This window comes from Cydia pomonella, chromosome 21 (genome assembly GCF_033807575.1).
Source record: "Cydia pomonella isolate Wapato2018A chromosome 21, ilCydPomo1, whole genome shotgun sequence".
Lineage (NCBI taxonomy): Eukaryota > Metazoa > Arthropoda > Insecta > Lepidoptera > Tortricidae > Cydia > Cydia pomonella.
Window position 1 is genome coordinate 799393 of NC_084723.1, and position 16009 is coordinate 815401.

A 16009-nucleotide genomic window follows, 5' to 3' on the forward strand; every position below is an offset into this window, starting at 1 on the left:
TTTGTGGTTATTGTGTTAACAAAAAATCATGTTTTGTTAAATTAAATACCATAAAACTCGGCTTTTAAGAGTGACCCAGGTGAACGGAACCATAACAACGACAAGAAAAAGTTAATTCACCCAAAAAATTATTAGTATAAGTACTGTTTACTTACGCTGTGAAACATAAACATTCCCCCGCCATACGTTGGCCATATCCAAGTTAATTTGAACCCCAATGCCACGAGGAGCATTCGCGCGTCGTTTGCGGATGGTTACGTGTTTTATGATCCTCTGCGAGCCAATAGGACGCATACCTAATTGTTTGCACATGTAGGTAACTAAGACCATAAAAAAATTAGGAGTAATATACATTTTGAGCTTATGACTCACGCTAGAACAGCCCGGATCTGACAACGATATATATAATATACAAATACCTAAATACATAGAAAACATCCATGACTAAGGAACACATATCTGTGCTTATCACACAAATAAATGACCTTACCCGAATTTGAACCCAGGACCACTAGCTTTGTAATAACCGTAATACCCCTTAAAAAACGTTCTTTCAACCCTTTTCATTGATTCTACGTCTCTTTACACCCTTTGTGTACTTTTTCCTTCTGTCGGTTGACTTATTGCAATATCGGAAACTTTACATTCAACTCCACGAGGTAATATTGCTTTTTCCTGGTTTGGAGCATTCCAACTGCAAAAAATATCATTTTGATTTAACAGAAATTGAAATTTCATTGTGCTGTGTTTTTGCTTTATCTTTTTAATCTTCTTTAGTTGTTTTCAAAATGTTGCTCTGGCTTTGACGTTAAGATATAGGTAGATTGAAATAGTTAGCACTATTTGTTTATCATCAACTATTTTAGTAAATCTGTGAGAACCTTTAATTGGCTTCTTGCATCATATATAAAGAAACCTATAGACATTAAGGGGCTGTCAACACCCGATGTCCTTGAAATTGATGTTACTTAAACAGTTTTTTAAGAAAGACTATTTGTTCTAGTCAAGTAAGAAAAATATATGTTCATATTAATTATATTTCAAAGACCGTGGTTGTACTCGATACATGATTGAACGAAATCGGCTCGATAGAAAATAATTGCAAAGATTGGTCTTAAAATCACAATTAAACGGTTCTATGTCTTTATTGTTTTGACTTAGGGGTCTGCAATTAAAATCACAATTTCAAAACATTTATATCTAAACTAAACCGCTAATGAGTAAAATATTACTAATCCACTTTTTTTTATTTAAATAATTTTCTTGTTATTCCCTTGCCCAGACCCAGTAACATGCGACAGTGCTTTCTCATTTACTCCGATACAAATAGACAGTGTGCGCGCTTTAGGTATTGACAGCCTCTTAACAGGTGTTAGATGGAATAATACATAAATAATAATAAAGATATAAATTATTATTCAGAAAAAAATGAAATAAAGGGAATAATAAATAAATTACTCGTTGTACCCGAAAGAAAAGGAATAGTTTTAAGTTTAAGATGCCTTTTCCACTGCGCATCCCGTTTTTTGCAGGCACGGTTTTCTGCAGGATACCGTTTTAGTAGTATACGTTCAAATATAGTAACGTTCACACGAGCATTCTGTTGGCGGGATGCTTCACGTATACTACTAAAACGAAAAAAATGGGATGTTCAGTGGGAAAGGGCCCTTAACAATGCATGCCTGAGGCCAAATGGAGCAAAAAATATACAAGTGTTTGTGTGTGACATACATATATGCTTTGGGAGGAATATTTTTTATGATATATAGGAGGCAAACGAGCAGATAAACCGTTCGATTGTAAGCAGTTACCCTCGCCCATGGACACCTGCAACAATACGCAACGCTAACCACGATACGTTGTCGTTTTGCCTCTATGAAGCTTTTCTGCTACTTACCGGAAAATCCATGTTATCGGCTACGACCGTAGATCAGCGGTAAAAATTCACTCAAAAATTGTGATGATAATGATTAATTTGGCAATGTTAAGAATACCTAATCTTGAAGAAATCAGATAATCAATTATTAAAAAGGGTTTCTCCGCTCAGCCCACGCCCAAAGGAACAGATTGATTTTGTGGAAAAAAAAGATAAATAAATCTATTACTCGTATAGTAGAGGTATTGTAAGACGAAATATTCAAATTATTTTATGTTATAGTTATTAAATAAATGTTTTTTTTTTAATTACCGTTTCCTGAAAAACTTAGAAATTTGGTAGTAGTGGATGTCCGCTAGGTTGCAAATTCGTGTCTTGCGAGAATCTGTTTTTTTTTTCCTTGATTTTCCAAAAAAAGTCACTCACAGACATTCTGCTTGGTAAAAATTAACTTATTTAAATGATAGTTTTTGATTTGTCAAAACAAACTTATTTTGTGGCTACCTATTCAAACTTATTTAGGTAAGTACTTATTAGTATCGTAAACATTTCACATTTTAAATACAAATTAAGTAATATGTAATTTTAATAAACAAATGAATAACGTATTAAACCTTTGGTGTTGTTAAGGTTCCGTAGCCAAATGGCAAGAAACGGAATCCTTATGGATTCGTCATGTCTGTATGTCTGTCTGTCCGTCCGTATGTCACAGCCACCTTGTTTCGAAACTACAAGAACTTACTAAGTTACTATACTTACTATACTGTTCAAACTTGGTAAGTAGATGTATTCTGTGAACCGCATTAAGATTTTAACAAAAAAAAAAAAAAAACAATAAATGGGGGTTCCCCATACTTAGAACTGAAACTAAAAAAAAATCTTTTATCAAACCCATACGTGTGGTGTATCTATGGATAGGTCTCTAAAAATGATATTGAGGTTTCTAATATTATTTTTTTTCCAAACTGAATAGTTTGCGCGAGAGACACTTCCAAAGTGGTAAAATGTGTCACCCCCCCCCCTGTAACTTCTAAAATAAGAGAATGATAAAACAAAAAATAATATATGATGTATATTTCCATGCACGGAAAATTGGTTTGAAGGAGATCTAGTAAGTAGTTTTTTTTCAATACTTCATAAATGGTACGGAACCCTTCATGGGCGAGTCCGACTCACACTTGGCCGCTTTTTAACTATAGGATGATCTACAATATACACTTTCATTCATGGCCTTATTATTTTAGGAGATATATACCTATTCCAGTTTTCGTACTGACCCATATTCTTTGTCCGCGAGTGTATAACGATGTACCTACTTAATCAATGAATTCTTTAGTTATTTAGAACCAAGTTCGAAGCGAGTATCGGGGTATCAATGTATTCTATTCTAATTTAATGATTTGGAACGGGGTTGAACTGGTTTTGACACGTTCTAAGTTGCCGTAGGTTCAGGGCGCTTTTTAGGGTTCCGTAGTCAACTAGGAACCCTTATAGTTTCGCCATGTCCGTCTGTCTGTCTGTCTGTCTGTCTGTCTGTCCGAGGCTTTGCTCCGTGGTCGTTAGTGCTATAAAGCTGAAATTTGGCATGGATATATAAATCAATAAAGCCGACAAAGTCGTACAATAAAATCTAAAAAAATTTACCCCTACACGTAAAGTGGGGGTGAAATTTTTTTTTCGCTTCAACCCTAGAGTGTGGGGTATCGGTGGAAAGGTCTTTCAAAACTAATAGGGGTTTTAAAAAAACATTTTTTGATAAAGTGAATATATTCGGAGAGAATCGCTCCGAAAGAAAAAAAAATTGTGCCCCCCCCCCCTCTAACTTTTGAACCATAGTTCCAAAAAATATGAAAAAAATCGTGGAAGTAGAGCTTAAGAAAGACATTAAATGAAAACTATAGCGGACATGATCAGTTTAGCTGTTTTTGAGTTATCGCAAAAAGTTTTCCCTTCATAGTAAAAAGACTTACTTTAATTAGGTACTGATTATGCAAATTTGCCTATTTGTTTAACTCGGGTGAAAGGTACCGTTTCATCCCTTGGTTAACAATTTACTATACTTTAAGCTCCAGTTTAGCTTATTGTGACGGAAGAGTAACTACGGAACCCTACACTGAGCGTGGCCCGACATGCTCTTGGCCGGTTTTTTAGATCAGAATACGGTTGCCAACAATTTAATTAGCAATCTTGAGGCCTTTTCCTATAAATAAGTTAAATAACTTCACATGACATTAAGACTTTCGTTCAATAAAAAAAAATCACGAATATCGGTCTAAGGCGCACCTTAAAAATATGTAACAACTTTTGCTTCTCAAAATGCGTAAGTAATTTTATTTTTGATGGAACTCATTAATTACTTTTTTGTTAAAAATTACAACAAATCAAAATTAAAAAGCATGATATCCGCGGGCCCGAGCAAGCACATCCATCTCTCTCACGCCACCGCTCAGTGTGAGTGAGTGAAGAACCCGAATCTACGCGGTCTGCACCGATTGGCTTGGTTAATGGCGCGAATCTCACGCACGACTTTCACTTTATTTCGCATAAGCGATCTTCAAAAGAAGATTTGAACAGTAAATAATAATATATAAATCCAGTCTATCTACGTCCCACTACTGGGCACAGGCTTCTCATGAAAGAAGGGCTTGGTCTATAGTCCCCACGCTAGCCCAATGCGGATTTGGGACTTCACATACACCTTTGAATTTCTTCGCAGATGTACGAGTATGCAGGTCAGAATGTTTTTCTTCAACGAAAAACTAGTGGTAAATATTAAATGATATTTCGTTAATAAATTCCGAAAAACTAATTGGTAAGATCCAGGATTTGAACCCGCGACCCACGGATTGAAAGTCGGACGTCTTATCCAAACCGGACCGCTCTCCCGTCAAAATCGTAACAAATATTAAAATTTGAATCGTGTTCGAGAATCAGTAGATGAGGTTTCGGTCTGTGTGGGCGGTCAAAGGCGATCTAACGATGTTTTGGAACTGACAGTCGATTTGAATACTGACAAATGGATTCTGAATAATTGGTCGCCATATCTCACTTAGCCATCTTTGTACAAACATGCACGCCATAGTGCATGAACGCATGCATGTGAATAATTACAGCTACGTTTGTTTTTATATTACTATCACACCTTTTCGAGTTTTTTCAATATGATACTGATATGATACTCATCATATATGATATGATGCTTATTCGACCCGGGTACGTCCTTAAACTACGTCCAAAAGAGAGGTATGGGCATTGTGAAATTTGTGAATGTCATCTCGCTGTGTGTGGTAGGGCACAGCACAGCGGATGTCATTCCAGAACTAGAGCAAAGCCCAACTGGGGAAGTAAGAGACAGAGAGAGAGAGAGAGAGAGAGAGAGAGAGAGAGAGAGAGAGAGAGAGAGAGAGAGAGAGAGAGAGTAATAAGCAAAGCTTGACCTATGGGTACTAAGTGACGATATATATACGTATAATATACAGATAAATACATACTTGTATACAGAGAAAACACCAATGATCGGTATAGTAGGCAGAGTCTATGTTTAATGTTTATTTGGGCACAGACGGTACAATAATTCTTACAAATAGTAATATTAATGAATACATAAACCAATAAAGTTGTCACTAACTAGTAGCGTATATATACAAAAAACAGAACGGAATAACAACTATATCTACAGAACAAGCATCTGTCAGCATTAAAAAAAAAAAAAACTTACTCACTACCCACTAGGGCAATGTTAAGTTCAACTACCGCTAATAGAAAATAATAAATGAACATAAGGAAGATATAAAAGTATGCGAACAGATCCCTCGTAATGGCGCGTATCACATGTCTGACTTTCAACGACCCTTGCCTTTAAAGTGAAGAATAGCCGCAAGAGCAAGATACCCTTTCTTTTCTTAAGGTGCTGTTGCGTAGCCAGTACAATTTTTGAAGAATCGTAGCCGTTTTTTAGATCATAATACTAATGTAATTGCAATGTCCAAAAGTAATGACAATCATGAAGGATTTCTTTAGTAACTTAATCGATTCGAACCTGATCAAATAACTTACTTGTTAGCCCCATAGAAAAATACACCTCATATAGAATAAAATATTGTAACTAATTTTATACAAAAGCTAACAATATGAAAATCGGGACGTCGAATTACGGAGATGGGATCTGACGCCCGCGCGGGTTCGTTTCGTAGCTGGTGCAAAGGTTGTTCATCGCCATTCAACGTGGTAATGCGGCTAGCCTGAGGGCCTACCGCGAACCACGTTCGACGTGTTGCCTCTCTGTCGCACTTGTAAATTCGTGCGTAAGTGTGATAAGGAGGCAACACGTCGAACGTGGTTCGCGGTAGGCCCTCTGATCGGTAATCGGTATCTTTGCTCCGGTGACAACTGGGGGCGGTAACGAGTTTTTGACTCTGCTTAATCTTAAGTTAAAGTTGTTTTGGTATTCTTTACGTTATATATATTTTTTTAAATTAAAGTCACACTAAACAGACAACATTCAGTTTTACAATATATAGAAAGGTAGGTATCCAAAATAAGCATGCACAGCGAGATAAAATTAAAACGAGCAATAACTATCCCAAAATTATAAAAAAAATTTGTATATCCTAAAACTACACTAAATTACAGAATAACATAAATAATTTTAACATGTCCAATTGCTTAATATTATTGTGAGGTATGATGGCCGAGGACCCTAACAGCCTGCCTCTTGATTACTGCCAGCCATGAATCGAAAATGTCAATTTCTCTATTTTTGATTACCAAATCATTGTACTCACGGCACATTCTGACGATTGGATTGTAAAAAGAGGTATTATTTCTGTAGACCTGAAGAGCGAAAGTCTTAGGAGTATTGAATGTGACTAGGGATAGTAAGCTAGGTGAGTCAATTTTATGATGAATTTGTTGTATAGACATGCTTCATTTGGATTAATTATCATATTAAGATTAAAAACTATAAAATATAAATATCTTTGGAACAGCTAAAAAAATTCACAAATTGCTTATAACAATGCTTTTATTCGTAATTCATCGATTACATTTTTCGTAAAAACTTAACAATTAATAACAATGGTTTCCGCGATCCAGGACACAGCCTTCTCGCTCATACTCACGCTCAGTGAGAGAAGAAACGGAACTCACGGCGCCTTAAGTAGAAATAGGGTAGACCTAGCCAAAACAGATCTAGGCCCAGTATGTTCACGAATGTGTGGTAGTGACGGCCATCAATATTGCCCTCTATTACATCTTAAAGAAAACAGTGGTTCTGTTTAGATATATTTTCATTGAATATTTTAAAGATAAGTTGTGTTTGCTTTGCTTTATTTTAACCATTGCTGCATTTATTTAGGAATATAATGGGGACTGGAAATATTATTTTAGAATTTCGAAGTGATTATTTTAAAATGTATTTGTTTTGCCAAAAAACGTTGGTTCTTAATAAACCTAACCTTATTTTTTAAGACCTATCGAACGAACTAAAAAACCGGACAAGTGCGAGTCGGACTCGCCCAATGAGGGTTTCGTACTTTGTAGTATACGTTGTTATAGTGGCAACAGAGATACATCATCTGTGATTTTTTTTTATTAACTTAATAGCGGCTCATAAAATACACCTTAAAATACACATTCCAAATTTCTTTTAAATATACCTTTGATTTTGAGCTAAATGGCTGTGTCATACGGACAGACGGACGGACGGACAGACGGACATGACGAATTTATAAGGGCCTTTTTGCGTATTGGTTTTTGCCATTTTGGCTACGGAACCTTAAAAATGGACCTCTATAAAAATTGATCTTTATAACAGTTTTTTATAATAATACCACCAAATACCAACGAATATGTGTTTTTATCGGAATTTTGGTTGCATAATCTTTATTTATTTTACTTCGTTAGGTTTTTATAATATGGGAATAAACATAGATGATAAAAAAAGTACTTATAAACATATCATAAAAAACGTATCATTGCTAAAGCTACATGACATTAAAGCTCTCCAAAGAGCCTCTACGAGTTGGATGTATATCCCAGGTCCATGAAGTCCAAAATAACATAAGAATAACATTTTAAGAGAGGTATGGGCATCGTGAATCTCATCTCGCTTTTTGTGATAGGGCACAGCACAGCGAATGTCATTCCAGATCTAGAGCAGAGCCCAACTGGGGAAGTACTTCCACCTTACAGAAAACCGTACCCAAATAACACTACACCCAACTCATAGTGTTGTGTTCCTGCCGGTGGGTAAGGTTGCCAGAGCTCAACGTGGGTGCGGATTGTTAAGGTCGGCAACGCGCATATGACTCTTCTGGCGTTGCAGGTGTACATAGGCTACGGAGACTGCTTACCATCAGTCGGGCCGTATGCTTGTTTGCCACCGACATAGTATAAAAAAAACGGTTGAATTATTATTATTAGTTATGTACTGTCTGTATTAGTCCCCGTCGCCTCTGTGATGTGTTCACATATCAGGAGGTTATGTATGACGTCATCAGCCTTTCATATCGTCGAGTACTGGGCCCGTCTGCTGTCACTGAGTATATCATTGAGGAAATAGTGGGAAATGTTTCCGTGGGATATTCATAAGTACGTAAATATTAGAGCGGTGTTCTCTTCGAGCGGTGCTCTCTTAGCACAAGTGTTTTCTCACTTAAAAAGAGGCACCAGCGCAGATATTGAAAATGAAAAAATGAAAATGAAAAAATGTTTATTCTGTTTAAGAATTACTTATACAGTTGTAAGTGTTGGCGCCTCTTTTTAAGTAACAAATACCTGTGTTAAGAGGCACCGCTCTTCCTTAATTAGTAATAGAACTATTTTTTTTAGGTATTGTAATTTGTTTTTAAGCTACTGAATAAAAAAATATTTTTTTATTATTTATTATTATGGAGATAAAAGCTACTATAACAAACTTTGTTCTAAAAAGAGATAAAAACATAGAAAAACAGACTTAAAAAAATCCGCACAAGTGCGTGTTGGACTCGCCCACCGAAGGTTCCGTACTTTTTAGTATTTGTTGTTATAGCAGCAACAGAAATATATCATCTGTGAAAATTTCAACTGTCTAGCAATCACGGTTCATGAGATACAGCCTGGTGACAGACGGACGGACAGCGGAGTCTTAGTATTAGGGTCCCGATTTACCCTTTGGGTACGGAGCCCTAAAAACAAAGTAGGAACTAGATCAAAAGTATAATTATACGAAGCCTACGAAGACCAAATAAAATATTTATATTGATAAAGAGTCAAATCTTATCCAACGGGATCAGATTTGACTCTTTATGACATTTAGAGCATAGGTACAGTCAGCTGCAGATAAGTTTTGTTTTATTCGAAAAAGGTGAGCATTTCACTACAATCTCGTATGTATCTATTGGCGTTATCATTACTATTTGTCACTTATGGCTCCCACATTGGCTGTTATATAACGTTATAAAACATCGAGTGACAGGGACATCGTGATAGTTTTAAAAGCGCAACCGCTATAAGTAGGGTAGATGAGCGCGCGGCGCACAACCATCGCCCGTCATTGGCTTCGTGGCACTCGGAGCGGACGGACGTCTACAGAACCTCTTTGGTTAAAGGCTCGCGTGAGCCATATGCTTTGTGCAAGTGATTAATAATTAAAGAACTAAGCAATCGTTGTGATAATTATCTAACGCGTAGTTTTTATGTCAACTTTAGGCCTGTGCTTACAGTAGGACGTAGTTAAAGGAAAAGGATCCAATCCACAAAAATACCAAAACATGAGTTAAGTATACCAGGCAGGCCTTTAATGTGTATATTTTCATTCAGCAAAAAAGCACTGAGCTCACATAGCGTTTTCATATTTTAATCGACATCGGATACCATCCCCCATGTATGAAAGATTAAAAATGATATTCACCAATAAGTATTCAATACTCTTGGTACCTTGTTGTAAAATTATGTTAGTGACAGGACTGGTTTATATAAATTTCAACAAGAAAAATCCAAACTGCTTGGAATCTTTTTGAGAAAATGCAATGAATACTTTTCGTCCTAAATATATATCAACAAAACTGATCCAACCCATTTGGATCGTTTTTAAGAAACTAATTTGACGATGTGTAAATACTTTAGCTAAACAACAAAAACGATTCAACAAACTTGGATCACATTTGTGGAATTCTTGTTATTCCAGCATTGGTGTATCAATAAACAACAAAAACGATTCATGTTAAATATATTAACTTTAGGCTGACTTTTTAAATTTAAACAACTTTATACTTAACCTAAAAGGCAGTTTTACTGCTATGATAGGCTAATTTTGAATTTTTTACTATATATGTCGACTTGGATCGTAATTCATAAACAAACTAAATAGATGAGGAAAAATAACAGAAATCATTCAAACTGTTTGAATCATTTTTGCAGGTTTAAATTAATTTGTTCTTATATTCAGCGTCAAACATCAAAGTCGATTTAAGTTACTTGGATCTTTTTTGATAATTTACTCCAGGTATAGTTTCATAGTGGCAAATTAATCAACGGAAAAGATCCAGTTTACATAAATACGTTATAGGGATTTTTTATATTTAAAATGGCAATATAATGCTAAATTTTAATAACGATCCATGTTAATTATATTGTTCATAAAAAAATTTGCTTTTAGTATTAATTTCGTTTATACGTTGCTGGTATTAATAATGTTATAGTAATTATAATTATAATTTTGAAACTTTACCTATCATTTTTGTAACTAAAAAAACTGATTTTGCTATTGCGTCATGCTGTGCATTGTCGCGAAAGACAGGCCTGTGGATTTGTAACGACAAAAATGGTGAGTAAAAGCTATTTTGGTTGAGTCCATCAAAACTTCTTCCAACGTATAAGATAAATTATTAAAGTTCTGTTCTAATATGTGTATGTTATTATTTAGCTGAGAATAGCGATCCTAAATTTTTTGCAAGGAAGGCATGCTATGACAAGAATGAAAAAAAATGACGAAAATAGGCATAAAAGTAAGTGGTATAGTTATAGTTATATATCTTTTAATCTACAATTACTTTGGTAAATATTAACTATTAAATATTCATTTTCCATTAGTTTTACAAAAAATTAATATGTGATGAATTTGGTATGTCATGGGAAATATTGTTCAAAAATGGTATTTTGATTTATGTCCTAAATTTTTTTTTTTGTAAACGATTAGTGATGCGTTTCAGCGGGACTGGCGGGACCTTGCTCAGCACAGGGAGGATTGGAAAGCTAGAGGGGAGGCCTTTGCCCAGCAGTGGGACACACAAATAGGCTAATAAAATAAAAAAAAACGATTAGTGATTATAAGAGGCTTTTATTATCGTTAAACAGAAGTGATCTCAATTTTGTTAATACTCAATACTTTGATAAGCTATTACATTGTTTTTTTTATATAGTTTTTTATCTTTTGTTGGTGATTTTCTCGTTTTTTTTCCAATTTATTGGGATGGATCCTTATTGCCTATTTAAAATGAAAAAGGTTACATGGAAAAAGTATTTTCTCAAAATGGATCCAACCCCACATTTAGTTAAATATCTCAAGAAATACGACATTAAACTAAATCGTTTATGTACAGAATCTTAAAACACGTCAAAACTCATGTTTCATCCAAATAAGTATTATGGGAAAAGTGAATCAGTAATGAGGAATACCATTTCTAACTTTAAACCTCCATAACTTTTGCTCATCTCGCTGTGGATTGAATCCTTTTCCTTTAACTACGTCCAGTAAAAATCATTGCTGGGAGATTAATAAAACGGTTTTCTTAATAAAATTAAAAAATATAAATATTTTTTTGTTTGGTGCAAATCCATGTGTGTTCCTTATAGTATTGATAGAAATTTATTATGTTGTTTGTATGTGGCGTTATGTATAGTAGCCAACATGGGAGTACCATTTAACTACTGAAACTGACGGGACATATCTGAAATGTTTGATCTTCCAGGACGCGAAGAATAAAAGCAATCAAAAAGATCACCATTATGACCGCAGATTCTTATCACTTCTGACAGTCTATTTACGTTTGCTTTGAACTCACAATCTATAGAGGAACGAAAAAGTAACCTCCGTACAAAGTAAAGAGAATTTGAAATAGAGGGTACTGTCAAAGAAAACCTTATAGCGGCGTCAATTTATTGCCATCTTTCGACACATAATTAAAACTTGTCTTTGTTCCTTATTCTTTTACTGATAAGTGTTAAATTTCTAAAAGTGGCGCCATCTTACCGGGTACTACCTAAACGTTATGGCGCCATCGCTCAAAACGATGCTGCTATAACTTTGGCCACAGAATAACTAATAGTACTACCGTACAGAAAGTTCACTCCTTCACAAAAGTCAGATTTAGGTATAAAATTATACCTATACTCGCCGCCTGCAAGCAAAATTGAAATTTATAACCGCGCACGAACCGTGAATCTTCTTTGCGCGCCGCAGTTTTATGACCCAGCTGTGAGTGCCGGCACAGGGTTGTCACTTGACAAGTTTTTGTACCTATACCTACTAATTATTTTCGAGGTAAATAATTTTTTTGGAATTACAAACGTTGATTCTGTAAACATAATTTTTTTATCCGGAGATAGTATGTCTGATTCTCATCTCACGGAAATATATGTCGGTCAGTTCATAATATTGTTTCTGGGCAACCAATATTCAATAAATTAAGGATGTTTATTTTAACTTTTACTAAGTAAGGACTCCGGGAACTAAAGAAGAAATGCGAACCGATCGGGCGCCGCCGCCTTTACGCTTGCTTCTAAGACGACGCGCCATAATCATAGTCTAAGAGCTGGCAATTTAATTATGTTAATTGTTAAGTTAGTTTATTGGACCGGTGGGCGTTTAACTGAGTATTTGTAACGAAATAAAACACAAATTGGTACAAAATCAAATGTGTGTATTACAACATTATCTTTTAATTGTTTTACTTTTATGTATTATTTAATTGATTTATCCCCAATTTAAAAGTTCGATTATTAAATCTCAGAGTTGAAAATATACAATCTTAATAAATAGTCCCCAGGGAAACACGAACATGGCAATTACCTAGCTGTAATGGCTTAAAATTGTGTGTAAATGCATTCCCTAATTTTTGAACGTACTCATTTATTTCCTGAGAAGGCAATCGGTGGCAAAATTCGTTCAACCTCGCGTGTTTCGAGGCCCTCACACGCTCAAAATTCCACTATTTGAACCACTCGCTACGCTCGTGGATCAATTTTGAAATCTTTCGCTGCCTCGGGTCTCAATATAATCACAAGAAGTTAAACAAAAACTTTGCCCCCTTGTATAATAAATAAATATTTAACCACACCTATGCGACGAAACTACAATTTGTTTTCATTGCAACAATTTTTATTACATGTAATAAATATTAATTAAGTATATGTAATGTTTATTATTCAAAATAATCGTTTAAGTATTATTAGTCTATCCAACAAGCTAATTAACGCGTGAACAATAAATCAAAATAAAATCTAGAGGATAAAATGCAACTTTACTCACAGTTTTTAAAGGGTTAAATCAGCCTTTACGAGCGGGTGTGGTGAAAAATATGTTTTGTTGTGTGAATGTCGAAATTGTTGAAAAGAAAGTACGATTCGCGAAAAGGTCACTAGCTCTTAGACTATATCAATCATCAACCTACTTGACGACGTAATTATAGGTACCTTCTTGTTTAACATTTTGTGATACATTGTTGTTGATATATGTGTACCTATAAGTTATTCATAAGGAATAATTTTGTAGGTGCTTAATAGCCTTAGCCTTAGGTGCCTTACCCCCCAGGCTATTGAAAAATTCTTAGAAGTAGGTATTTACCTTATCTAAGCTTAGGAATGCATAATTCATTTTAATTTGGTCTAAAGCGCTTTAGTTTTATGCAAACAAAACGAATCAAAATGTTATCGAATTTGATTAATGAGTATTTATGTTATGGTTTAAAGTTTAAATTCATCAAAATGACTTAACTTTCAATATCGATCAGAATTTAAAAAAAAATGTTATATCTGCTTCCTTGTTCTTCCGTTTATTCTGACATCAGTAAACAGAACAATATCTTTTATACGGATTAAATCGAGATTTAAGTTTCGAATCCATTGTGTATTTTCAAATTTGCGCGAGCGCCACGTGACACGACTATCGTGATCGTGCGAGCCGAGCGGCAGCCCGCTGCTATACGCCTGCCCGGGAGGCGCGCCGGCCAAATATACCTAAACCGCGTAGTGACACCCCCCTGCTTTGGCCTTTGATCTATCAGATGGCGCCACTTTTTGATATTTACCAAATTGAACACATATCTGTGAAAGATGGATCGAAGTCAAATGGCGTTCTAAAAGTTTTAATTATGTGTCGAAACATGTCAGTAAATTTACGTCGCTACGAGGTTTTCTTTGAAAATACCCTCTATTTCAAATTCTCTTTGATACAAAGTAACCTGTTCAGATTGCTCTAGAGTGTATACTTTTCTAATCCCCGGTCCGTCTGTCGTGACCCAATTCTTCCGGGGCATTTAACTCGGCCCGATATTTACGAGGGACAGGGAGGGTCGCAAAATAAAAATAATCAGTATGGTATCTCTATTAAAATGTAATCCGTCCGTAGTGATAACCAGTTATGAGGGTTGATTGTGTCAAGCCCTACGATCGGTGTCGCGCATGGTCACACTATTGGCCCGCCCCGAACTGTCAGAGATATCGCGCGCCATTATGGCGTCGGAGTGTGATTTCTGATTTACCTGAGCTATGCCTGTTTTCCCTGTTATTATGTATTAAATTCTTTATATAATGATGCATGGTGTTTTCTCCTTTAATAGTAGGTACTGATAATATGCTTTTGATTAACCATGTAGTTAGGTACTGGAAATTGGTCCTACTCCCACCTGTGGGTAATGATTATAATCCAATCTCGTCAAATTAATTAACTTCTAATATATTCAAACATTTCATCAGGTATACGAAAATCAATATACATATATATTATTTTAATTGCTAATAATGAAAAATTTTAAATATTGATAATGTCCTTACCCCGTATGCAACCATATATGGCAGTTATAATATTCAACTGACTATTATATATTAAAGTTTAAATTTAAACAAAATATTTTTATTATATGCGTTAAGGGGTTAATTTGGAGCAAACGTTGGAGCAAAATATTATTATAATATATATATAGGGGGTTTTCAGAAAATAAACTCGTTTTGCTTTAATTATCCTTAATAAATTTATTAGTCCGTTTTGTAACGGTCCATACTCGTACAACAGGTATGGTTAAGTGCGTTACAAAACAAACAATAAAAAGTGGGACACTTTTTTATTGCTTAAATCGATAGTGCTCATGATTCTGAGTAGATATAACCCAAAATTTGTCTGATAAAAAAAAAACTACAGGGTACACTTTTTTTTAAATACCCTTAAACGAACTCTGCCGAAGTCAGTCAATATACTGTAAGCAATTTAATCGTGATCCAACAAGAATACTACATACATACAGTACAGTTGTAGAATGCGAAGTCCAAGTAACATAAAACTTCACCGAGGCTCAAGGTTGGATTTGGCATCAAAATACAGGTAAAAAAGTAAAAACAATAACAGTACCCCTAGTGTAAATATTTTCGACAGCGAAACGTTACGTACGCGTTTGCGTTAAGTGTCATTTTGTATGAGATTTTTGACTTTCCAAAACGTCCCGCTTGGCGCGCTGTTCAAAAACCCATACAAAATGAGACTTAACGCAAACGCGTACGTCACGTTTCGCTATCGACTAAATTTACACTAGGGGCACAGTAGCCGTACGAGTTGACACTCGATGTTAACGTTAACGACTGCGTAAACTCGATCGCAGTCCATCTCGCTCGCACTGATGTATTGGTGCGATAGAGAGGGAATGCGATCGAGTTCACGCTGACGCTAACGTAAATATCAAACGCCAACTCGTGGTAGCTATGGGTCTATGTAATAATGTACAGTAAATAGGTAAAAAAGTAAACCAAAGAAATTTATTAAAAATAAATAACCACATCAACGCTAGAAAATTTTAATACTAAGTAACTAAAACTAATTCTATAAGTAATCACAGTTAAATACTTTGTATTATAGAAAAGAAGTTAAATACTTTTCTACTCCTC